The sequence below is a fragment of the Enhydra lutris genome, unplaced genomic scaffold, assembly GCF_002288905.1.
Source record: "Enhydra lutris kenyoni isolate GAN:26980312 unplaced genomic scaffold, ASM228890v2 scaffoldscaffold11, whole genome shotgun sequence".
NCBI lineage: Eukaryota > Metazoa > Chordata > Mammalia > Carnivora > Mustelidae > Enhydra > Enhydra lutris.
The window spans coordinates 29,457,718-29,482,723 of record NW_019154095.1 but is presented as its reverse complement, the minus strand read 5'-3'; the positions used below and the strand labels follow the sequence as shown (position 1 = coordinate 29,482,723).

The 25,006-nt window shown below is 38.7% G+C and overlaps 1 protein-coding gene and 1 pseudogene across 1 annotated transcript in view; both read right to left on the bottom strand.

Annotated features, from left to right (window-relative positions):
* The window catches only part of LOC111144494 (neuregulin 1), a 1,132,137-nt gene that overhangs the window by 753,779 nt on the left and 353,352 nt on the right, over positions 1–25,006 (bottom strand). The gene's annotated exons all lie outside the window — the stretch shown is intronic.
* LOC111144391 lies at positions 19,677–21,520 on the bottom strand (annotated as a pseudogene).

The window sequence follows — 25,006 nt, the reverse complement described above, 5'->3', positions numbered from 1 at the left end:
GTTTTGCAGGAAACATTAGTAGGTTTCTCCTGTGCTATTTCTTATATTGATCTCAATTTTAAAAACAGCTGAGGACAAAACATTAAATTATAACTCTGGGAAGGAATTTCTATGGAGATATAAAGTAAAACAGTCTTATACATCGTTCTCTGGTAATATAATTCAGAAATAAAACTTACAAAAGCCAAGATGTTATTAGATGACATGTCTCTTAGATGTTCAGAAATTGTTCTGCTTAAGAAATTCTATAGCTGAAGCACTGGATATCTGCACTGTTAGTAGAAGAAATATCCTTAATGATAAAGTATCATTTAAAAGCTACTGATAATGTAATATCTTAACTTAAAGCCAAGTATCTTAATATATATTTTATACTCAGACAGAGATCTTCCCACCTCTAAATGAAGTTGGGTCAGAGTGGTTCACATTTTTTCACCCAAAAGGATTTTGAGATGAACCACATCCTCAGTTGGCAAGTTAGGGTTCTCTATGAGAACACAGAAGGGAAATGTATGGTATTACCAACTGCCCTTCTCATAGGTTAACCAATTAGAGTCTTCTAATCTATCCTATCACTCCAAGCCACACTTACCAATGTTAACATCTGACTTAAATTCATGCCTAACTTTGTCCTTGGCATTCGTGTTCCAGTGTCTTCCTGTTGATTGATTCTTAATGGATTACTCCTCTCTCTCAGTGTGAAATCTTCTAAAGAAACAAGAATACTGTACAGAACCACATCTTATAAATTAGCATTGTCAACATCTTTTGTGTAAGATTCACTGGAATTATCCTCATCCCTTCTCTTGTGTTGTTGTAAAGGGCTCTAAATAGCATTTGTACACATTGCTTCAAGGCAACCTGCCCTTGCCAAAATTGAGCCATTACATCACTACTTTCAATGATGCAAGGACTCAGCTTTAAAATCTGTCAAATCAGAAATTCTGTTCTCCATTTCTCCAATTTCTGCATGTTGGGTTTGAAACTTAATTCTATTTGGATTAAGCCACAATCACTTCTTATTTTAATGAAACCAATTAATCAGTAGTGTTTGTCATGGGCTATTTGGTCTCCGTGTCATCATGCTGGGCTATCAGAAGCACTATAAGTAAGCAAATGCATGGGAAGGCAAATTTTATTTATCACCATTTAAGAGAAGTAATAGAGCAGGTGTCCTGTTCATTACTAAGCCAGTAAAAGTATAGGTGATTTGGTTCATCTACCCTAAAATATTATGCCAGTTATCTTCCTCATAAATCATCTAAGCCCTACTTCCTAGACTTTGATTTCCTCTTTGGTCCAGCTTCACTCCATTCTTTTCATTTTTATCACTCTTTCACATACATTCTCCTCCCTGTCAGCCTTGTTCTCCCCTGCTCTTCAAGCACACCGTATTTAATAATGCTAATGCAGCTTTGCTTAACACGATGAGAACTGAAACTTTCTCTTTTCTACCTGTCCAAGCCCTTTATGAGTACGTTCAAGGGTCAGCTGCCCCCAAGAAGCTTCCACTGATCACACTTTACTTGAATCAATACCACATACTTCTTAACTCAGGTCAAACTTAGTTTCTGCATGTTACTTTGGTCCCTTATAGTAGAATGTAAGTTCCATTAGGGATGATTCTAATTCTTACAATCTACCTGTCACCCACATGGCAGTTAGAAGTGTGAGCCTCAATAGATTTTTATGGGATGACCAATTGTTTTGTTAACTGAATGTATTTCAGAGTAACATGATGATAGCTTATTATTATAATTATTTTAGAAGAGATCCTACTTAGGCTTCGCTTAGGTTTTACAGACTTTTAAATGCTCCAATACCCATGTATTCTTGGAAAAACTAGTTCGCATTTGTTAACTTGTACTTCCAGTTGTCATCCTATTTCATAATGAAGGTGATAATTGTACCTGCCAATAATTATGATAAATGTGCTATTTTATGCAATGTCTTTTGTTCATTTCTAAAATCAGTGAAAGTATAGGTGATTTTATGGCATCACTGTTCAAATGTGGAACTAATGTGAGTGATATATGATTAGAATGTTTCTCAGAAAAGATAAATCTCTTTGGTCTAATTAATGTAAGTAGGAGTCAGGTATCAAAAATCTTTGTATTTCTTATAGAAAATTCCATCCTTTCAATTCTAGCTCTCCTCCTTCCACAGTTTGACTTGCCTGCATTTGGCTCCTAGTTTTACCATCAAAAGCTGCTCTTGTCAGTTCCCTTCCATTCTCTCCCACATCAAGGATATGATTGATACACGTGGTTAGAGTTCAGGATCATACAAGTAGAGGTGACAGAACGGCAGTGCCGACATCTTCAAGTTGAATATCAGACACTTCTGTTCTTAAGTGCCATTTAGGTAGTGCACCATGCCATGTGGTCTGAACACCCTCCATCTGGGGGACCCTTTTCCTTTCAGGAATCCAATCCAATCAAATTCTTTTAAAGGAAATCTTCTCTCTGTTGCCCTCTCTGAACATTCAGAAGCTATTGGATAAATTGCAGTGTGTCATCAACTGTGGTCTTCTGCTTTCTCCCTTCCCTCCTAGGCTCTATAAGAGGAAGGAAATAGTTGATAAATGTTAACTTTTTTTTCCTTTGATAAAAAGTATGTTATCCCGGGGCAGAGGCATAGAGATATTTTCTGTAGTGTGTTATAGGTAAATATCATCTAAAATAAGTAAGAAGTTTAATTTGAAAAATAGATGGTCTTCTATCCATGGATGAGGGAAAAAACTTGATATACATTCAAAGGATATGGTAAAGGAAAGAGCATGGGCTTTCAAATCACACAAAAACAATGTCAAATCTGAGCTCCCCAGAAGGTGATCTTGAACCTAGCTTCCCTTGTCTCTAAGTGCTGTATTCTAACATATGCATTAAAGATTGGTTGAAAAATAGATAATACTTGTCAAGAGACTGGAACAGTGGTTGGACATAGAAGGTGCTCATTACTGGTCACTGAAATGATTGTGATGATGGCAGTATTAGAATGAAGCAAACTGATTCCTGAGAAAGCATAGCTATGAAAGCAGGGAAGGGAGTTTGTTTACTCAGTAGTTAAAAAATGGTTATCCAGTGTATAAAGCAACTCCTTTAGGACACAAAGTGTAAATGTTCTACAATTTAATCCTATGTAGGGTATTGTAGGGGTTCCTTTCAATTTATGCAACAGAGAACACTTCATTAGAGAGAAGAGAAAATACTATTCTACGGTTATAGAAAATGGTGAAACATATTCAGGATGAAATTAAAATGCATTGGCAATTTTTAAAAATTGCCTTTTTTTTTTTTTTTTTTTTTTTTTTTTTACTATTAGAACTACTGCAATATGTTTTTTATTTTCTGAAGCAACAGCTAACAGTGAAGATGACCAGGGAGACCGGGAGAGGCTGTTAACATTTCTAATTGACATGTAAACCCATGAATCAAGAGGATTTCAGAAAGCAACAATCTACGATTTCCAATTCTTCCTTGGTTAGAATTTACCCTTCTCAGTTTAAATGAGCTTCATACTCTCTGCATGGAAGAGATAAGAAGGAATACCATCCTGCAGTTCCATCTGTGCCCAAGGTCACCATACTAACATTGTCCCTTCAGTGACTTGGCAACCGTGCATGACGGTCATCTACAAGGACTGAAACACACGGCAAACCCAAGGACATTTTCACAAGAACCATTTCATTTCATGCTGATACTTCAGCTTTGTCTAATCTAAGATCACGGCTAAAATGGCCACAAGGGAAGCAAAAGCATACCACTAAATGTCACATGGCTTAATAGAAGGAAAATGTCTACCACAAAATGTTCTTTTTGGAAGATACATTTTTGTTGCATACTAAATATGACAAAAAAAGAAAATGTCTTATTCTTGGTCTACATATTTTTCTTGTCCAATTACTGACTGCCACTGTGGTCTACCTAGACTTTAACTAGTAATATACTGCTCATATCTACAAAAGCTCAGGGTATAGTAATCCCATTTGTATATATCAAAATAAATTGTGAAGTAATTTCTTTCAGACCTATCTTGACTGGTCATTTCTACCTACCTCATCCATAAGACTCTCTCTTTAATATCATAATTTAAAAACCTTTAATTATAGCCTATGATCTGATACATAACTATTTGGTAAATACAACCTAGGATGGTTACTTCACTTATATTCAAATAAAGTTAAACACGACACAGCTTTTTGGAACAAAATAATTTAGATTAGGAATCTAAATACATAGTTTCTATTAATATGCCTACCAGTCACTTGCTTGATGAATAAAAAAAACAGTTATCAGCTTTTCATCTTCCCATCTGTAAAACAACACTTTTTAACATCTGACTTCAAAAAGCCACTTAGGGCTCAATGAAAATAAATGAGAGGTGTATTTGGTACCATGAACTCTTTAGAGTTACAAAGTGGGGCATTCCCTTGTTGCCAGGCAACATCAGAATGGATAACAAATCAAAGCCTGAAACAGCACTAATCTGACTTTATTTGTAATGCATTTCATAGACTAACTGTACAGATAAAATTTATGAGCAGTGGCTTACTAGACATAATACCTTCTAGAATCAGAGAATTCACATAAGCATAGAGTCCAGAATGGCCAGCACATATATCAACAAGCAAGAGGAATTCTAACCAAAAGCCAATCTTCCAAAATGATTCAGACTCAGCCAATGACATTGCCATGTTCTGGATTACCAGGATCGCCAAAGGTAACATATCAAAAAGAAAGGAGCCACAAGGGCCCATGAAGATAGCGCAGGACACAGGGGTTTTCAGTGGCACACTTTATATTAGATTATTATTTCTGCCTAGTGCAGAAGCAAATTCTTCCTTTTTTTTTTTTTTTTTTTTTTTTCATTTTAAAATAACAAGTTCCAGGGGCACCTAGGTGGCTCAGTGGGCTAAAGCCTCTGCCTTTGGCTCAGGTCATGGTCTCAGGGTCCTGGGATTGAGCCCTGCATCAGGCTCTCTGCTCAGCGGGGAGCCTGCTTCTCCTCCTTTCTCTCTGCCTGCCTCTCTGACTACTTATAATCTCTATCAAATAAATAAATAAACTCTTAAAAAAAATAACAAGTTCCAGATCTCCTTCCAAATATTTTGCCAAGAGTGGCCCAAGATGCTTAAGGGTTAAAGGAAGTGCTTGAGGCATAAGAGCTTTGGAAAGATACTTGGAGATTACTCTAGAAAACATCTCTATCATAGTTGTCTTGTGCTGTATGACAGATGATGGAAATTGGGCTGGGCTTAAAGAAAGGGTATGGACTCAGGACTGTAGTAAATACAACTGACACACAAAAAACAGCAAGCATTTGGATGTGATATCCCTGTGTAGAAGCCCTCTAGGGTTGATCCTATAAGTCTAGTTGTATTATTTAATTTCTTTGTATTATAAGCAACAGAAACTCATGGAGGCATCTTCAAAAAAGGAAATGGACAAGTTATTTTAACAAGGCAGAGCATCATAAGGGAAGCAAGGGGAAAATGAACCAAGACTAAACCAGAGAGGGAGATGAACCACAAGAGTCTTAATTTCAAGAAATAAATTGAGGGTTTCGGGGGGGGGGGGTGTCTGGGTGATGTGCTATGGGGAGGGTATGTACTATGGGGAGTGCTGTGTATTGTGTAAGACTGATGAATCACAGAACTTAAGCCTTGAAACAAATAATACATTATATGTTAATTTAAAAAAGCAAAAAAACTGATTTAAAAAGACAGTTTGACAATAAAGATTAGGGAACTCACTAAAACCTGGGAACTTCATAGAAAGGTTAAGTGTACACAGATTTCTTGAGAAGTGGAACCAGAAGGACAAAAGATCTAAGGCGTTACCTTAGCGTCTTCTCAGAATCATAAATGTATTTTTCCACTTTTGTTATCTGCAACATTTTGTGGGTCTCCAGACTCACCACAGCTGCTGGGTCTAATTGATACTACCCCTTTTAGTGTGTGCATTGTCTTCTCTACCTTGTATCTTGTTTCCTCACCATTTTGACTTGTGTGTGACTTCTTTTTTTTTTTTTTTTAAGATTTTTTATTTATTTATTTGACAGAGAGAGATCACAAGTAGGCAGAGAGGCAGGCAGAGAGAGAGGAGGAAGCAGGCTTCCTGCTGAGCAGAGAGCCCGATATGGGGCTCGATCCCAGGACCTGAGATCATGACCTGAGCCGAAGGCAGAGGCTTTAACCCACTGAGCCACTCAGGCGCCCCTTGTGTGTGACTTCTCACAGCCCCTGCTACCTTGTGGTTTCAGATTTCTTGTTTGCTTTCTGTGTCTTTATAGCACCAGAGAGAGAGAGAGAGAGATCGGGAATTTGGAGGCTGATTGTTCATCATTCCTTTTTAGATAAACATTTTCATGGCATGTTACCTATTAGAGTTTTGACCAACCCACAAATTGGTCGCAATTGGTTCTTGGGTCAGTGACCTTGGCTCACTCACTAATAGGGACAACCATATGAGTAGAACCTTCAGGGGCAATTGTGAGTCAAGTACTTTCCATTAAAAGAAGACATGGGAGAGCAAGATACTATGTGTGACCTGTTTAAATATATCAGCCCTCATGAAGCTCACTCCTCTTCAGTATGGTCAAATTCTGTTAAGTAAAACTATCAGCCAATTTCCAGTTACAATCATTCACCCAGCTGTCTGCGGCACACCCTCTCTGTGCAAAGCATTGAATTAGATATGCAGATTTTTTTCTGAAAGTAAAATTTTACATTCCTATTACAGAGAAAGGTAAGACAGAAATATCTAGGTAAAAGGATGTGAGTGATTCCAAAATGGCAGTACAAGGTATTATAGTTAATGTACTATAAGGCAGTGTGGTATGGGGGGAAAAGTACTGAGCTTAAAGCAACAATCTTGAATTTTTCTCTTAGTTCTGAATATAAAGGTTTTGGTTTTTGTTGGTTTTTTTTTGCTATAAACTGCAGAGTGACCTTGAGTAAATTACTTTATCTTCTGATACCCAAGTTTCTTGTTCTTACTCCTTTTCTTAAAAGATTTTATTTATTTGATAGAAAGAGATTGTACCAGCAGGGGGAGGGACCAAGGGAGAAGCAGGCAACATGATGAGCAGAGAGCCCAATGCAGGGCTGGATCCAGGACCTTGGAATCATGACCTGAGCCGAAGGCAGACACTCAAGGACTGAGCCACCCAGGTGCCTTGTGAGTTTCTTGAGTCTGAAAACCTTGGGGTATAGCTCTACCTCTCCATGATTTTTTGGTTTTACTCTTCCTTATCCAAGCAGGATACAGAAGCATTGTTTAAAATGCTGATAATGGGGAATTACTTAATACCTGTCTTATAGGCAAGTTATACATCATAATTTTATACAAATATATTTTGGTGAAGCAGGCTCCTTGCTGAGCAGAGAGCCTGATGTGGGGCTCGATCCCAGGACCCTGGGATCATGACCTGAGCCGAAGGCAGAGGCATTAACCCACTGAGCCACCCAGGCACCCCAGTATATGGCAATTCTTACAGTGAAGATTAAGAATATAGTATTCTACTAGAATTATTCCATTTGTGACTTTGCCTTTTTAAACTTAAAGGTAATCCAACTTAGATATGGTTCCTCTAATTTAGAGAATACCTCAAACTGAAATGAGTATCATGGCTACCTCAGAGCTAGATCTAGAATAACAGAGGCGTGTAGGAAGCAGAGATTGAACACGTATCCCACAGTGGAATGGACATCAAAATCTGACCTGTGTGTGTGCCTCATTAAGCCGCTGCCTGTGCTATGCGTGCAAAATGGTATGAATAACCAAACAGTGTGTACAAAAGTCACCTCCATTCCCTTGCTGTTGTTTGGACTTGAACCTATTTGATAAGAAAACCAAGAGCAATTGATACTTGGATCTCTGTAACTAAGAAATATTCCATGCTCCCTTGTTTCCACTTTGGGGGAAAATGTGTAAAGTTCAGGAGTCAGTCATATTTGTGTCATATGACAGTTTCACCATTTACAAGTGTATGAAGTGTCTTGGGCAAGTCATATGAAATCTCTGTCTTCTGCACTTGTGATGAGCACTGGGTGTTGTATGTAGGTGAGGGATCACTGAATTCTACTCCTGGAACCAATACTGCGCTGTGTGTTAACTAATTATAATTTAAATAACAGGCCTCTGATTGATACCCAGATCGCAGGGTCATTTCAAAATTTAAAGGAGGCCAGGAGGGGGAGTACCTAGTAGGGAACATGGTTTCGTGCTTCTTCCTGTTCCTCTCCCCTTGCCCGCCCACCTTCTGAACTGCTCACACGCCGATGACCAGTTACTGATATGCTGTCAGCAGTCACATCCCTCATGCCCTCATATAATAAATCGATCGAGAAAATTCCTTCCGAGGTGCATGGAACCCACTCGGAAAGGGTTAAATGAACTCCACAGAAACCATCTAACTAAATGACACTGCTGTCCTGTGAGATGAGCAAGGGCAGGAACTGCTATAGAAAATTTCTCAGAAGTGAAACGAAGCCATCAAATATGACTGAGATCACTTAGAGGGTAAGTTATAAATGGATATCTAATAATATAATTTACTAAAAAGTTGACGCAATGGTATTGTGGAGCCATTTCCCCTGAAGGTTACACTGAAAAGTTCAAATTAGGAAGCAGTGTTTTGCCAAGTGCCATAATGCAGAAAGAGGATATGCCATCAATAACTTTGCAAAGAAATGTAATGTAAGTACATCCTCCACAATGAATACGAACACTGCAATCATTAAAATACAGTTGAAAGTCCAGTCTCTGCAGAAAGCAACTTTTCTAAGACAGCCCATGAGATGGATTTGTTCATGTAGTATATACGTGCACACAGAACCAACTAGATATTATGAAATATTTGAAAACTATTAACTATCATTATAGTTTTCCTTTGAGGTAGGAGATACTCCCAAATGTCTTTATAAATTCTACTCTGAGGATATAAAAAAAAAAAAAGTCATTTGAGACTGAAAGAAGATATGGAAAAAGTAATCTCTATTTATCTACTTCTGTACCTCTTAGTAATAAATAATCACAACTTATATTAAATCACACCTTTCTTTTAGTGGCCATGAAATGCATTCCCTAGAGTTTTACATTAATCTTCAGATGTACCAGGTGTACTCAGCTGAGAAAACTTTTTGTCTCTTTCTATAAATGTTTGCTCATTATGGATAGAAAAGCTAGCCTAAAATTCTCTAACTCTACTTCAGGGCAAAGTGCAAGATGTATAAAAGAAAACCAAAAATAGAACTGAGATTTTGAGTGCTTGGACTAGAAACAACCTTCCCCACCTATCAACCTCTCCTGTTTCTCTTTTTCTCTTCCTCTTCTTCTAATCATACCTTCAAGTAATTATTTACATTTTTTTTCTTGTCTAAAGAAGGAAAATTAATCTCACAATTCTCCTTTATAAACATTCTCTGACACCTCAATATTAATAATCATTTCACACTTTTCTCTACGGCACTCAAGATCATTTCTTAGTTTAAAAAAATGACTTATTTCATCTTATTGTAGAGTCTGGGATGGACGAACCTCCAAGGAATCTTAGAGAACAGGGTAAGAAATAGTTCTTTTCTTTTCCAAAATGACCTCCAGTGTATACGCATTTTAGCAGCTAATTTCACTGCTGAGCAGTTAATACGAACAGAGAAAATTTAAAATTCTTCAAATGAATATATTATGTGCTTACAATGCAAGATGCCAAAAATCCCTTTCATGCCTTTGACCAAAGGTACATGGAGGCAATGTGCCCAATATTGAAAGGCCAGTGATCAGAACTGCCGGGAAGACTTTTCCATCACAGTTTGCCTCTTTCCTCCTTACATATTTGGCTGAAGGAGTTGGAAAAGCAAAAGTTCCCAGTTCCCAGCAAGTGATAGGATTGCAGGACACAGATGTCACCCGGATCCCAACCCAGGGACCTAACACAAACATTCTCTTAGGTGTCTGAACACAGGAATGCTGGAAATGGGGCTGATAACTGCTTTACTATACCTCAGCTTTCAGGATGAGTTCTAAATTTCTTAGCATCACCAGCTGTCTGGTTTTAAAGGAGATTTTCTGGCATTTCAGAACGCCAAGAGTATTTTATCAAGGAGGTCTTGAGGAAAGAGACTACAATCATTAGGTTGGAAAATGAGGCATAAATGGAGTTATTTTCTGTGACAAGGAGCTCAAAGAAAAAACACTCAGAGTCCTCCCCTCCCTTTTCTAAATTTTATGATTTTTATATTTTATGATTTTTATATTTTAAAGATTTTTTTATGGGGGGGCAAAGGGAGCAGGAGAGAGAGAATCTCAAGCAGACTCCCCACTGAGCACAGAGCGGGATGTGGGGCTGAATCTCATGACCCTGAGATCATGACCTGAGCCAAAACCAACAGTCAGACCCTTAACCAATGGTGCCACCCAGGTGTCCCAATTTTATTATTTTCATATTGCTCATAATTCAAGAAGAACTTGTCTCTTTCAGAATTTCTTATTCTTTATTTTATCATATTTTTTCCAAGTAAAGTTTTTCTCTTCAGGAATAAAAGCTTATTGTTATCAGATTAAAGCGTGTATCCTCTATGCCTCTTTGGTTATTTGTAAGATTTTAGACATGAAGATTTAAAGCTGTCAGAGGCTCCGTAATTTTAAATATAAGACCCTTTATAATATGGCCTCTGCCCACATTTCTAGTCCTACACACTACTCAGCAACTAAATCAACAATCTTACAGCTGTTTTACCTTGTCCTCCTCTCTGTCCTCTTTGGTCTCCTATGAACACTCTTCTTTCTTTTTTTGCATGAACTATTTCACTTCAATCTTGAATTCTCAAGTTCATATCACTTACCTTGTATGGTCTGCACCCTTAGAACTTTGTGTGGCTACTTAACCAAGCATGCCTCACACTGCTTATCATTGCCTCCTCTCTTGTCTATTTCCCTCATCAGTTTAAGAGCTCTATTTGAGAAGAATTATATATCACCTTTATCAGCCTGGTTGGTCCAACACTCAGCATATAGAAGGTGCTCCATATATCTTTATCGTAGACATTAACTGGCGATTCATGACAGTAGAGTTTATTCTGATGGCTAACATCTAATTAAATATCGATAGAACCTGACACAGATGACAAAATTAAGACTCAGGGTGGTTACAATGACTGGTTTATAATATAGATTCTACAAATTAATAGATCTGGGTTGAAACCAGGAATTTAACTCACATGGACTGTACCTTTACCATGCTACTAGCTAAGTAGCAGTCTGCTACTAGTTAAGCCTGCCACAGTCTACAGTTAAACACTTTAAAAATGTTTCACAGATGACTAAACATTGAATATGCAAGAAATGTGACCACAGACCTCTAGTGGTGTTTCAACTACTGACTCAATGTTTTGAAAAGATTCCAGGGATATAATATAATGACCATATCACTGAAAGAGAAATATTCTGAGGATTTTGTCCAGGGTATTAGGAAACTTCTAATGTCCATTTTAGGCTGATAACTGCATGATATTTACATTAATTGATCAAAAATACCATGTGCCTACCTTGAGTCAGTGACTGTATGAGGAAGAGAAAGGCATAGCCCTCTCCCAACAGAGGCAACAGACTCCCTTCTTCAGTCTTTGAAAACTCCTGCCAGGTTGAAACTGGCACTGATTATTTGGCAGGAGTAAATTTCCATATCACCATGCCCAAAATACTCATGTTTGTTATTAACAATTACTTACGAGGCATCCATGCCCAATAGCCTCTGGGAGCTAAATGAAAGATAATTAAAAGTCTTACATGAAAAATAACAGTCTTTCAATTAATTTCAAAAGAGGCATGGAGCAACAGATGATCAGTTAGGTACTTTTATTCATAATAAAACCAACCAACCAACCAATGAAAACAACAGGCCATGGATGTCAAGGCAAGAAACAGAGGAGATGTTACAAAGGTAAGGAGGCATTGAGAAAAGAAGTTTGAACAAATCTAAACTCAACATCTTCTTCCCAATCTCCTCCTGATGTAGTGCCCATCGAAGTAAGTGACACTATTATCTATGTCTGGCCATGAAACCAGGGGAAGCCTTCTTTCTCACTCCCTACCCATACTCAGGAACCAAACACTAATGATTCTATTTATTTCATATTTATTGGATGTAATCCCTCCTCTCCCCTCCCATGGCCTTGGTTGACAACCCGTTATCTCTTCCTGTCTCGAGCCACCTTCCACAAAAGCCATCCTCTATACAGCCAGAAAGACTTCTCTAAAGTAGCCTTCTGATTGTGATGCCCTATTTGAAGTACTTCAGACATTCTTCTTTGCCCTCAGTATCACCCAGAAGGATTTTCGTAATTTGGTCCCTACCTGTCTCTCCGGCACCATCACTGCCAACAAAGAAACTTTGCTCTGGATATCCCCAGTCCCTCCCAATTCTCTAGATGCATGGAAACATGATTTCAGCCAATCTTGCTCTATAGTCATGGGTGAGATCCTCCCCCCATCTCTACTGTGAGGATCCTCCCACACGGATGTGCCGAGATCCTCCCCACATCTCCCCACATGTTCTTCAATTTCCATTTCTGTTTCCATCACCAAATATGATGTGTTAGAACTTCTTGCAACATCCTTCCGATGGTCTCCCCACGACTTAACTTTCTGTACATATGTACAGAATGTTATGCTGTGCCCACCACAAGTGCAACTGCTAGCTTGTCACCATGTAATGCTATTATAGTACCATTGACTCTTATCTCCTGTGCTGTGCCTTTTATCCAGCATGATCTTTTAAAATTTGATCGTGTTACTAACTTGAGACTCTTCAGTGAGTTTCCATAGCCCTGAAGATATAGACAGATTCCTAATTAGAGCCCACAGGACCCTGATAGCTCTTATGACACCAGCTCACTGAATTCTCTTCTTCTACCGTTCCCTTAAGCTGGGACTACAGCTTTCTTTTCTCAAAACTTCTATGTCTCAACACATCATAGGACATAGTTACACATGCTATTCCATTTTCATGAAAGACCCTTCCTCACCCATCATCTCTACTACTACGATTAAGTGACTCCCATACATTATTTAAACATCAGCCCTTGCCTGGCACATACACATTTGTTAACCTGATAGTGTTCCTTTGTCTGGGTTTTAATAATGCCACATTCCTTTTTTTTTTTTTTTTTTTGGTAAGCTCTTATTTAAAATTACATTTAATTAAGAGATTAATTAATAGCTGAATTCCTCACAGGGCTATAAGCTTCATGACAACAGTGACCATGCTATTTTTATTCAAACTTTCTAAAGGCTGAAACAGAATACTAATCTGGAAGGAGAGTCACAGGATGGATTTGAGGTAAAACATACAAGACAAGAAGACCAATACTCGATGTATTTTTAAAAGCAAAGAGTGCCTGAAGAAAGAAGGTGTTGGTAACTATGAAAAAAAAAAGGGCAGATAATGGAGACAGGGAAGGAGATTTTGATAAGACTCAGTAATTAACAGAGGACAGAAGGGCTGATGGAAGACAGAAGAGAACGCTCAAAGATGACTCCAACTCTAAGCCTGCATACCTAGGAGAATGCTGAGAAGTCCAGTTAACAAAGAGAGAAAAACAGAAAAAGAAAGTAGTTTTGTGAGATAAGTAAAATAACCATGTGGAAAATTTTAGCACACAGTTGGAAAATGTGGTACAGAGAGGTCATTCACCAGAGCAAGAGCTGGAGACCTGAAAGTGAATAAAATCCCTAAGAATTTTACCGCAGTGTCCCTCAATGTGGCTGGCATATCTATGAGGGAATCTGAAAATATATCAGTCCTTGTTCCTCTCTCCATTAATTAGTTGGTGTGGGAGAGAGGTGTTTAGACATGAGTGCTGGTCTGAAAAAGAATATTCAGCACATTCTGTGCTCCCCTCTGCACACGCACCCCCATCTTACCGAATGCCCAGATTGAGAACTATTATATAAAGAAAGAGAGCAGAGGGCTACGGGCCAACCATCCATATTTAGAATCAGAAGAAAGACAATCGGTTAAAAAAAAAAGAAAAAACTCAAGAAAGAATGGTCAGAGAAACAGAAAAGGAGCAATACAACCTACTGTCCTCAAAATGAAGGGTTTTAAGACAGAGTTTTAGAAAGAAATGGGAGAGATCATTCTATCTATCAAATAACAAAGGAAACGTTGAACATGATAATATGAACCACTGAGTTCAGCTATAGGGAATGTCTTACAACCAACATGAGAGTGCATGGGATTTGTCCATGGTGGGGATGTGAAACAGAATCCAATGACTGATTTTTATCCTTATCTATGTTGCTATATTAGTCAGTCAACAAAGAAAATAGCCCTAATATAATATCCCGGCTCTAAGAGAATTGCTGCTAGAAAGACACAATTTGTTACTATAGATTTAGGCATCCCAAAAGAGAAGATTTCACGGTTAGCATATCAAGGTCTAAATAATAAAACTCTCAAATTTCTGTAAGAATAACTCACTTTAGGATAGTCACCTTAGAGTTTTGTATTTTGTTTTTTGTTTTTTTTCCTTTTCCACATAATCTGCAAAAGTATAGTTTACTCCACAGATCTCAAGACAAAGTCATAAATGTGGTCTGGGTTAACACCTTAGCTCCAAATCATGAGAACCATTATTCTAGAGTGGTGTTTCAATTCTCTATTACTATACTCCTCTTTTGGGCAGTTAGTAAGTATAAGAAATGTTTTCTCATACATATGCCTATTTAATAATCCCTTTTCAGTCATTCCTAGATTGCTCCTTACAAAGGACATTGTCTTACACTCCATTACAAGGAAATTTCTATATGTTAACTTTTTGTAGAGGACTACCCACCAGTTCTTTTTCTTCCATCTAGAATGAAGTAAATCATTGTGAAATATTTTTTAAAGTAAAGGGGAAGTCAATAGCAATACATTCCTATTAATAATTATGTCAAATTTATAAAATAACATAGAGAAAACATGAAGACTCATTGGCTTCCAACTTCCAAAGAAGTCTGATGGGAAGTAATTATCTAATCAAGACCTAAACCTTAATGAAAAAACTAGGCACATTGCTGGTAATAAAATTAGTCACATTTGATTTTTACCCTAGTCTAATACTGCAAATAATACTCAGTTCTATACTTCAGTTGTGTAAACACACAGCCAGTGGATATTCCTGGACGAAAGTATTTTCTAAACCAAACTGTAATTTTCCTTTAGTTATTAGGAAGTTTTAGCAATGGTCATGAGATAAATGGACTCCAGGCTCAACACCAAGTTTACTGGAGATTCTCTCTCCCTCTCCCTTTGTCCTTCCTGCTCATACTCTTTCTCAATCTCTCTCTCTCTCAAATAAACAAATAAATCTTTAAAAAAGAAAGGAATTCTTAGCAATTAAGAGCCATATTCATAAAGGGAACTATACTCTTTAAAAGGAAAAAAAAACCCCAAAACCCAAGTTTAAAAATTCAAAGAACTTTAGATTTAAAAAAGGAAGAAAGAAAAATAGATTTTGAGGCAATGGAAATGGCAGCCTGAACCCAAAGGGTAATAAGTTATGGGGCACCTCCCACCAGAGATGAAAAGAGAATCCCAGAAAAATTCTTCGGTGAGAGGCAAGGAGTGACTGAGCCAACAGAACTTGCAAATAATTTCCAGTGTTTAATTTAGTAAGAGGCAGAAATGCTTCTTTCATTATTCACTCCAATTTATGCACAGATTGAAAGGCACCAAATAACATGTACCCCATGGGGAAAGCTGGTCCTAAGGAAGATGGCTAAGCAGGAATGGCTCCTGTGGAACACCAGTGAGGGGTGCCTTCCACTCTAAGAGGCCATTGTCTGTGATGTGTACCCCTTTTTATGTTGACTGTTTCAAAAGATGTACTTTTTAAACAGGACATGGGTGAGGGCGCCTAGATAGATGACACCGCTTATGATTCTCTTTCCCTCTGCCCCTCCCCCACCTCAGGCTTGCTTTTGCACCTGCGTGCTCTCCCTCTCTCTCTCTCTAAAAACAAACAAATAAAAAACCAGACACTGAGACACTATAGCAAATTATCAGGATAACGACCCCATGACAAAAAGGTCATTAGGACAGAAAGTCTCATAGGACTTGGAGTAGACCATTTCTTAGGCTTTGAACCCCCATCTTTTCATGTCCACTAATACCTGATGCAATGCCAACTTAAAATGTGCCTTCATTTCTTTTCACTAAAATGCAGATAGTTATTTTCTTTAAGTGATTTAATATCCAGCATCTAGGAATGCCATAAAGAGGGGAAGCCTATTTTTTAGAGAAAGCTATTGCCTCAATTCCGAGAGCACAGTGTTTAAAAATGTAGACATGAATCCTGACTCCATTACTGACGAACGCTGTGACCTTAGCCAAGTTATTTCTCAGTAATTCAGTTCCCTTCTAAGTAAAATAGGGATAAGAGTATCTACTGCAGGGCGTTGTCTTAAAAATTAAATGAGATAACACCTGTAAAACGTATAGAAGAGGGACACCGTGTATATTATATTAGCATTTCTTAAATAAATAGATAAATTAAAATGCCACAGATTCAAATCAGATGATGGGGAAGCTATAAAGAATGAATGAAAAGTTGTAGATAGAATTCTTTAGTTAGATGTATGTTTGCCTTAAATTCTCACATCTAGTTTATGTGTGCGGGGAAATCTTGGGAAGCAGGTTTACTCAAACACAACATTTGCTAATCTCACAGTGTGACAAAGCTCTAGAGTTGATGCATAGGTGTGTAAGCCAATATTTTCCCTCTAGGCACTTATAAACTAGTTTGGGGCAATGGACAATCATTGAAATTGAAGGCTTATAAACAATTTAAGTACATTTTCCAGAACAACCCACTGACTCAAAACAACCTACTAACTAAAGAATTGTGATGAAAGCAGTATCAATAGAAATTATAGGAGAAAAAGGCATTTCAGACAAGGTTGGTAAATAAGATTTTATTACAAGAGCTGAGAAAAGCATTAGGAGTCGAAATACTTCAAGGTAGACAAGAGAGAAAGTTGTTCTGATGATTAGAATGATGTAAATATAAGTTGAAACAAGAAAGCAAATGGGATAATTGGAAAAGCAATGAGTAAAACTAGTTAGAAAAAATGGTTCACAGAACAAATAATGGAGACATGGTTTGAAAATAGGTTTTAAATGTGCCTTTATTCCTCCCACCTTCCATTCACACGTAAGAACCTGAGCTGCCCAGTAGAGAATAAAGCCAAGATTTCTGGTCCATTTGTGCAAACAAGTTCTGGCATGCAGGACAAGGAAAGAACAGAAGGATTCTGAACAACTGCCTTAAACAATCAAAAAGTTAACCAGCTTTCAGCAGACATCCTGGTTGTGAGACATGGGCGAATCTGTGGGGATACGACAGAAATCTGACCAGGTAAAATGGAGCCTCTTTGGGGAGACCTTGGGAATATCAAGCTAAGGAGTTCTGATTTTATCACAGAGGCTATCAGAGCCACTGAAAGGTTTTTTGTTTGTTTTAGGGTTTAAGGATTGTAACTTGATAAGATAATACAAGCCAAGGGACAAGGGGGCACCATTTTTTAAAATAAATTTATTTAATTTTTAAGGCACCTTTTTAAATGTGAGACTTGTGGAAAAACTAGTTGTTGCCAATAGTCTAACATAGAGTTATGTAAGAGGAGTTAGGATTCTCATAAAAATGTATCATGATCCTTAATATCTCTTATATTTAAAATAACTCACATACATGGAACATACAGATTGACTGTCTTTGGTAACATCTGGCAAAGAAGGAGCTATTCATTTCAGCTGACTCATTTTCACAAAATTTGCTTAGTAGTGTCTGTATGTGATGACTGTGTATTTTTTTTCTTGTAACTGCTTTACTGTGTTTAATAGTGCCAATACACAAAATGAACCAATGGTTTAAAATTAATCCACTGGACATACAAAAGTAGTAAAATATGAAAGTGGCCTTGTAAATGATACACTATGACATAAATTTGTCAAAGTGCATAGTGAATCTGTGTGCAGAACAAAGTTCTCTACAATGCATCATTTTCATAAGCAACACAAAAGGAAAACTGCAAACAGGAAGCAGAATGATAAAAATCTCAAGATTGGACTTTGGGGACTGGCTGTCCTTCATCCCTGGTTCTCAGTGTGTTGCCTGTTGCAAAAAGTTGTCAAGTAGTGGTACGAAGTCACTGAAGCTTTCTTTTAATTTTCAAGGCAGAATTCAAGTGTATCTATCAAGTTTTTCTAAGACAAGTGAAAAGCAAAAGCTTTAACGTAAGATATTGCTGAGTCTCCACACCAAAAGCAGAGAAGAAACCAAAAAAAGAGGTATCATTCAAAGTTGCAAATAAAACCAGTGACAATTAGTCACATTACAGAGAAAACCAGAATAAACCAATCACAAAATCATTTATGAAACTGTTACAATATGCATAAGTCAGTGGAATAAAACACGAAAGAACATTTACTATTTATTGTTATGTCTTTATTAGCAGGCTAATTTTCTTCAGAGTTATACAAAATCAGAGACATTCATAGTACACAGAGATCACATGTGTAAAAGGAAACATGATTGACAATTATTTATCACTAAAAACTATGCCAGGAGGGAAGAGATTTTTTATTTGTTAGTAATTTTGTAAGCCTTGGTGTAGATAAACAGCACGTTAGGATTGTTATTGACTGAGTACCATCAATATGTACAACAAGGATATCGTCACCTGAATGACAGAAATTGCACTTCTGGGCAATCCAGCACTGCTTTATTCACAGCTGCCAATGCAAGTGTGCCTCCTGAACTTGACTGAAGTTTGAAGGAAATAAGAAAAGCTACAAGTATGACCAGATCGTGGCCAAGAATTTCCAACATGCTGTGCAAGAAAACGGGTTGAGAACAGAAGATTCTGTTTCTTTATACTCAAGAGTTCTAGCTGTCAAGAATAAAGATCTTCAAATGAAATAATAAGTAAAAAAAAAAAAAATCCAGTAAAAAAGATTTCTTTAATTTCCAATGCCTTATCTAAGTGGTATATTCTGTATCTGGAGGCTTCTGAATCTATTACTTCAAAGACAACATATCATTTTTAACATTTAGGAAGAGAGAGGAAAAGTTCTTAAAAAGAGTGAATTTTGATATAAACAGATTAGTTGACAAGAGTTTATTCCTTACTACTTAAAAATATTCCAAACTTATTGAAGAAATAAATCAGTATTGCTATTGGACATCTTAAACACTTCTTAATGCCACAAATGAATATGATAAAATAATTATCACAAGCAAATCCACCCCAAAATTCATTAGAAATACACTGGTTAGTTATCTTCTGTGTTGATGAATTCAACATTCTGGCCGCTATTGAGAAGGGCACGGCCTCAACCTAATTAGTTCCTGATAGGGCACTGGGTGTCTACAGTGAAAAGCCTCCATAGTTTCTGAATCCTCGCATTTCTGAACCCTGCTCTTCACAAGGACTTTTTTTTTTTTTTTTTAAATACTGTTTAACTTGTTTTAAGCTTTCATCACAAATGGTGAAGAATACTAAAGTACAGACAAGGGATAATCATAATGTGGTCAACATTATAAATATGTTATTATAAATTGAAAACATTTCTGGCTTAAAAAATAAATCTAGTAGTCAAAGCAGCTCCATGGGCTGTGTCTGGTAGGGTCAGTCTCTGTATCCCTGACAGGGCTTGTCTTCACCCATTTTTCCAGGTCCTCCACACCTGCCTCTTCTTTGTCCCATCTGTTCATCGAAGGTTCAGGGGGCTCATCAGGGCCACCTTGTCTTCCTCCACCAAAGCCACCTGGGTCCTTGCCCCAGCCACCATGGAAGCCACTTTGGAACACTCCATGGACACATAGTGGTCCACGAGGCTGCCTCTTCTTCCCCACAAGCCATCAGGGCTCACTCTGCCAAGATCACTGCCCAAGGGTAGAAAGGGTGGTGGAAGGAAGCCTTCAGGCTTTAGAGCCTTACACTGGTTGCATTCTATTCTCCAGGTGAAGTCCTGGTTTCCACACCCTGGATTGGGGCACTCTAATCTCCAGCCTGGTGCTGGTTATATCTTTCTCCAGATGGATTCCCTCAGGAACCCTGGGGCTTTCTTGAGGTGAAGCCATCTCTGTCACATCCACAGCCTCCCATGTGACCTTCTGGGTTCCCCAGACCTCCATGAAGTAGTAGTGACATCCCATTATCCTCACAGGGAGTCATACCAGCCCACATACTCTGTATCAGAGGCTTCTTCCAAGCAAGAGAAACCTGAAGTTTGCTTCCTTAAGGATCATTCCCATCCAACCAGTCCAAGATAGACTTGGCAGTTGGTGGGTCTTTGTAGAATGCTGTAGCGTAGCCTCTGGGCTTTCCTGTTTCCTTGTTCAAGTAGCTATGGATCATGGGCTGTCCGAGTCTCTTGTTCACCTTAGCAACTCCATACCATTTAAAGCCAGATCATCTAGAGTCACACTTCCATTTAACCCTTGTACATAAATTTTATCAGTGTCAGAGTCTTTATCTGGATCTACAGATGGGTCTAGATCAAGATCCAGTCCTTCATCCATGAGGCCATCAGACCTATTGAAGCCACCTCACTCTCCAGCACTGATTCCACATCCCCTTACCACCCAGCTCTGCTCATGCCTCCACAGTCAACAACCCCCTTCCCCTGCCTCAGTTGTCAGGGCCACTCATGCTCCAGTTATCTTCTGATCCAGAAAATCCTCCAGGCTCCTGCCCATAAACACCCATGCTACTGGGGTGCTCCTATCAGAATGAACTCTGCTGTCTGTAGCCGCTGCTCTGGAAGATCCAGTTCGCCAGGGATGGGTGATTAGCAGCTGCCCACTGCTGCTTTGTGGACCATAGCTAGTCTGCTATAGCCACTCACCAGCCCATGGGTGTTCTGCTGAGAGTAACTGTTCTGATCATAACTAGTCAGCTGTGTAGAGGAATAGCTAGTAGGAGGATGCGATGGTGGTGCCATGACTGGCTGCACAGGGTAGCTCCCCAGTACCTGGGGATAACTGTAGGTACTCTGCCCGTATCCTAGGCTGGGCTAGTTGTAAGCCCCTAGTTAGACTGAGATTGACTCGTCTCAGCAGGTTTGTTACCATCCTGTGGTGGTGTAGGTGTAGTAGCTGCCAGCTGCTGTCCGTAGGTAGGGTATGCATTGTATAGGAGGCCTGGGTGGTAGGGAGCACAGCAGTGGTGGTATCTTAAGCATGAGTGTCATACACCTGGATAGGCTAACTGTATGCCTGGAGGGTAGTTGGACTAGTATAACCAGTAGGAGGTTGTCTGTAAGAAGTTGTACAGGTGGTCTGCCCGTAGATCACAGTGGTCCGAGCCTGGGCATAGCTGACATCAGTGGACTGTCCATAGGTTCTATAACTTTTCTGCCCACATGCCTGGGGGGTCTGTGCATATCCTGGAGTGGGCTGGATGGAGGAAGCACTATAGCTCTGCTCGGCTGCAGCTTGGCTATAGGGTCTGGAATCCGTGGGTACCATTTTCTCTCCTTCCCTTTCATTCCCACAATGACTTTTAAGTTAGGTCTTTCTGATTTGGTAGAAATAAAGAATAAATGAAGAAATAGACTCTATATGGAATCTACCGTCCAAACTCTGTGAGATCTGGCTATCTATATCCTCATGTAAAAATTCTCTCTTCCTCTCCTGATATAATTTTTTCATCATTATCATTGCTATCATTATTATAATGAACTAATTATTCATAATTGCTACTACTACTTTTATTTACTATTATTTTTAAATTATGACAATATTTTAAAATTTTAACCTATAATTCATTTGTCTGTACCCCGGGTACCTATTAAATGGTTTGCAGATGCCAAAGAAAGAGGAACTTTGATACATAGGATGGATTGGAGGAAGAAAAATGGTAGGCGGGGAGACGAAAAAGAAGTCCAGTGGATTAGTAGCGGTCTGAGATGGCGACACTAGAAACGAAGCTAAAAAGATAGTTGCAAAACATACTAGAAAGACAGAGTTTCTTGATGTTTTGACAGAATAAATAACATGAGAGGAGTCTTTAAGGAAGAGGAGTCATTAAGAAAGACTTTGAAGTTCCAAGATGGGGAGGGAATAGTTATATCAACAAAAACAAGAGAGTAAGCAGGAGACGCTGGTTTATCCTAGAAATTGAAGATTTCGGTATAAACATATTGCATTTGAAGTTAACATACTAATGGCCAAGTAAAGAAGGATATTTTGAATACAGTTAAAGTACCACTTGTACACAGATACTTCTAAAATGTTAGAGGATTGCTGGTTTCTGAATGACGGTAAGCCAATTACATTCATCATTTGCCTAACAAATTGACTTCATAAACAGACAAAGATAAGTAACAGCTCACACTCTGAATTAGCATGGTCAGGATTAATATAAACTCTGTATGGGAATAATTATTACTACTAAATACTGTAGCATAGAGACGTAAACGTTTAGTCTTCATAAATAATGATATTTGTCCCTATTTTGAATTGCCAAGAGACATAAATCTTTATAGTTTTCAGGATTTCATTTGTAGGTTTCACTGATGTTTTTCAGTATTTTTTCTGTAGCAGCAGATACGAAATTTTCCCCAAGAGTTGGCAGCAGTGCAAACACAGCTCTGTAATCACTATGAACCGTTGTCTGTTTCCCTTCACTTGAGCATTCGCCTTTCTTAGATAATTAACAGCCATAAGTTACACGCAAACCCGCAGGCAAACACACACACCCCCATGCCATATCCTCGCCCACTGATCTCCCATTTCCCAAAAAGTAAAAACAGTTGAGATGGAGTAATGATTAGTAATTTTTTTCTTTATAGTAAAATTAAAGATGGAAAACAAATGTTGCTTCTGGTTGCATTGGGGCATTTTTCAATACTTTAATATTTCTTTCTAAATAAACTAATTTCATCTCCCATTAACACACACATATGTCATGTCAAGAGAGGATAATGCTATTGAGTGTCTTGTTCTTGGGGCCTCTAAATCATTGGACTCTTGTCAGAGCACATGGTTACTGCATGGAATTAGTTCATCCAGATACCTGGCTAATATAAAATAATTCAGAAACCTAGAAAGATGAAGGGAGACCCAGGGTTAAGGGTAGAGAGTAGGGGACTGAGGAAGTGTTCAGGCATTGACTGTGTAATGTTAACATCAATCAAACAGTTGATTTCATTACCAGGGAGGTAAACTCAGAACTCCTAATCTCTTACCAAACAGTAGTAATTATCCAGAGAATGGGCAGACATCGATCAGGACACATTCCTCAGTTAATGCTGACATGCTCAGCTAATGAGTGTAATGAAGGCACACATGAGAAATTCAGAGAAACTGCACATACGGTGTGTCACCTGAGGGTCATTTAATCCCCAGCTCTGTCAGAGAGTCAATAGGGAAGCTCTCAAGGGTCATTTAGTCTTTTTGAGGTTGCTCTCCTTTCTTTCTTTCTTTCTTTCTTTTTTTTTTTTAAGATTTTATTTACTTGACAGAGAGAGACACAACAAGAAAGGGAACACAGGCACAGGAAGTAGGAGAGGAAGAAGCAGGCTTCCCGCCGAGCACGGAGCCCATAGTGGGGCTTGAACTCAGGACCCTGGGGTCATGACCTGAGCCGAAAGCATACATTTAACGACTGAGCCACCCAGGCACCCCATGGTTGCCCTCCTTTCTTGAAATACTGACCTGATAACATCCATCATCCAGGAATCTATTGCAAAGGAGACTCCATGCAAAACGAGTATTAAACAAATATAAGAGCTATAGAATGGTTAAATTTAAACGTGAATGAGTATTTATATTGTGGCACATGGTCTCATGAGAGACTTTTTCTCATTCAGCATGAATTTAGGCCACTTTATCTGGACAGTCCACCTACACTTAGAAAGAGTTAACTAAAGAGATGCAGAGAAATTGACGCTCACTGAAAGCTGGGTTATCTGATTGCCCAAGAAACAAGCCACAGATCAGCCATAATTACCCTAGAGGTATTTTCTGTCGGTACTGGGAATTATAGTTTCACTTTCTGTCGTCTTCTTCTTCTTCTTCTTTTTTTTTTTTTTCCCAACTGTCTCTTTCCCTAAAAAGCCAACCTGTTCTGCCTTCCCACTGTTGCTCATAGTACTTGTGTGGGAACAGCAAGCACTGAAAATCCCAGCTCTGGGAGATATATTTGCACTAGCATCAAGTACCTGTTGTAAACATTTAATACTCAGCTTTGGAAAATGAGGCTGTCCCTTAAAAACTGACCCAGCAGAATACACCCTGCCCCAGCTTAGTCCCCATCTCCTGATTCTCTTTTGATTCTGAGCCGTGGGGGGCTGCACAGCCAGGGGGCTCAACCCTGACTTTGGAGACACAGAGATCTGAGCTTCGTTCCTGCTCTGCTTCTTACAGTTCTGTCACATGGTGGGAACTCTGTCAACTCTCTGAACCTCCTTTCTGAAGTGAGGATAATAACATGGCCGGCAAAGTGAATGTAGCAGAAAAATGCCCGTATGGTGTGCCGAGGAAAAAATACTATTATAATTATATGCATAAGGATACGGAGCACATAAAGGAAAAGATGATATACACAATAAAGGCCTGAAACCTAGTACTGTTTCTGAACTGTCACAGAAAACCCAGCACCAAAAGCAATTTTCTATTCAACTGTCGGGTGCCCCGTAATGTGAAAGCACATCGCATAATGACAGAGCTAAAGAGCCCTTGTTGTGCGGTGTCTCCAGGGGTCTGGAGCAAAGCTCTTCTGCTGGAATTACATCTTCAAGGACTCTCTCTGGAATCTTCAGAATGCATACAAAAGATGCAATCAGCTTCATAATAACCAAAGAATTAGCTAGCTTGAAGGAACATTTGTTCATTCCTCGCTATTTTGTCAGTGAAGGTCAAAAGGTCCGCCCTGAATTATCTGGAGGGACCAGCACAGGGGATATTCGGTGGCACATGCCCCACTTGGATGTGGGAGGCCCAGGCAACCAT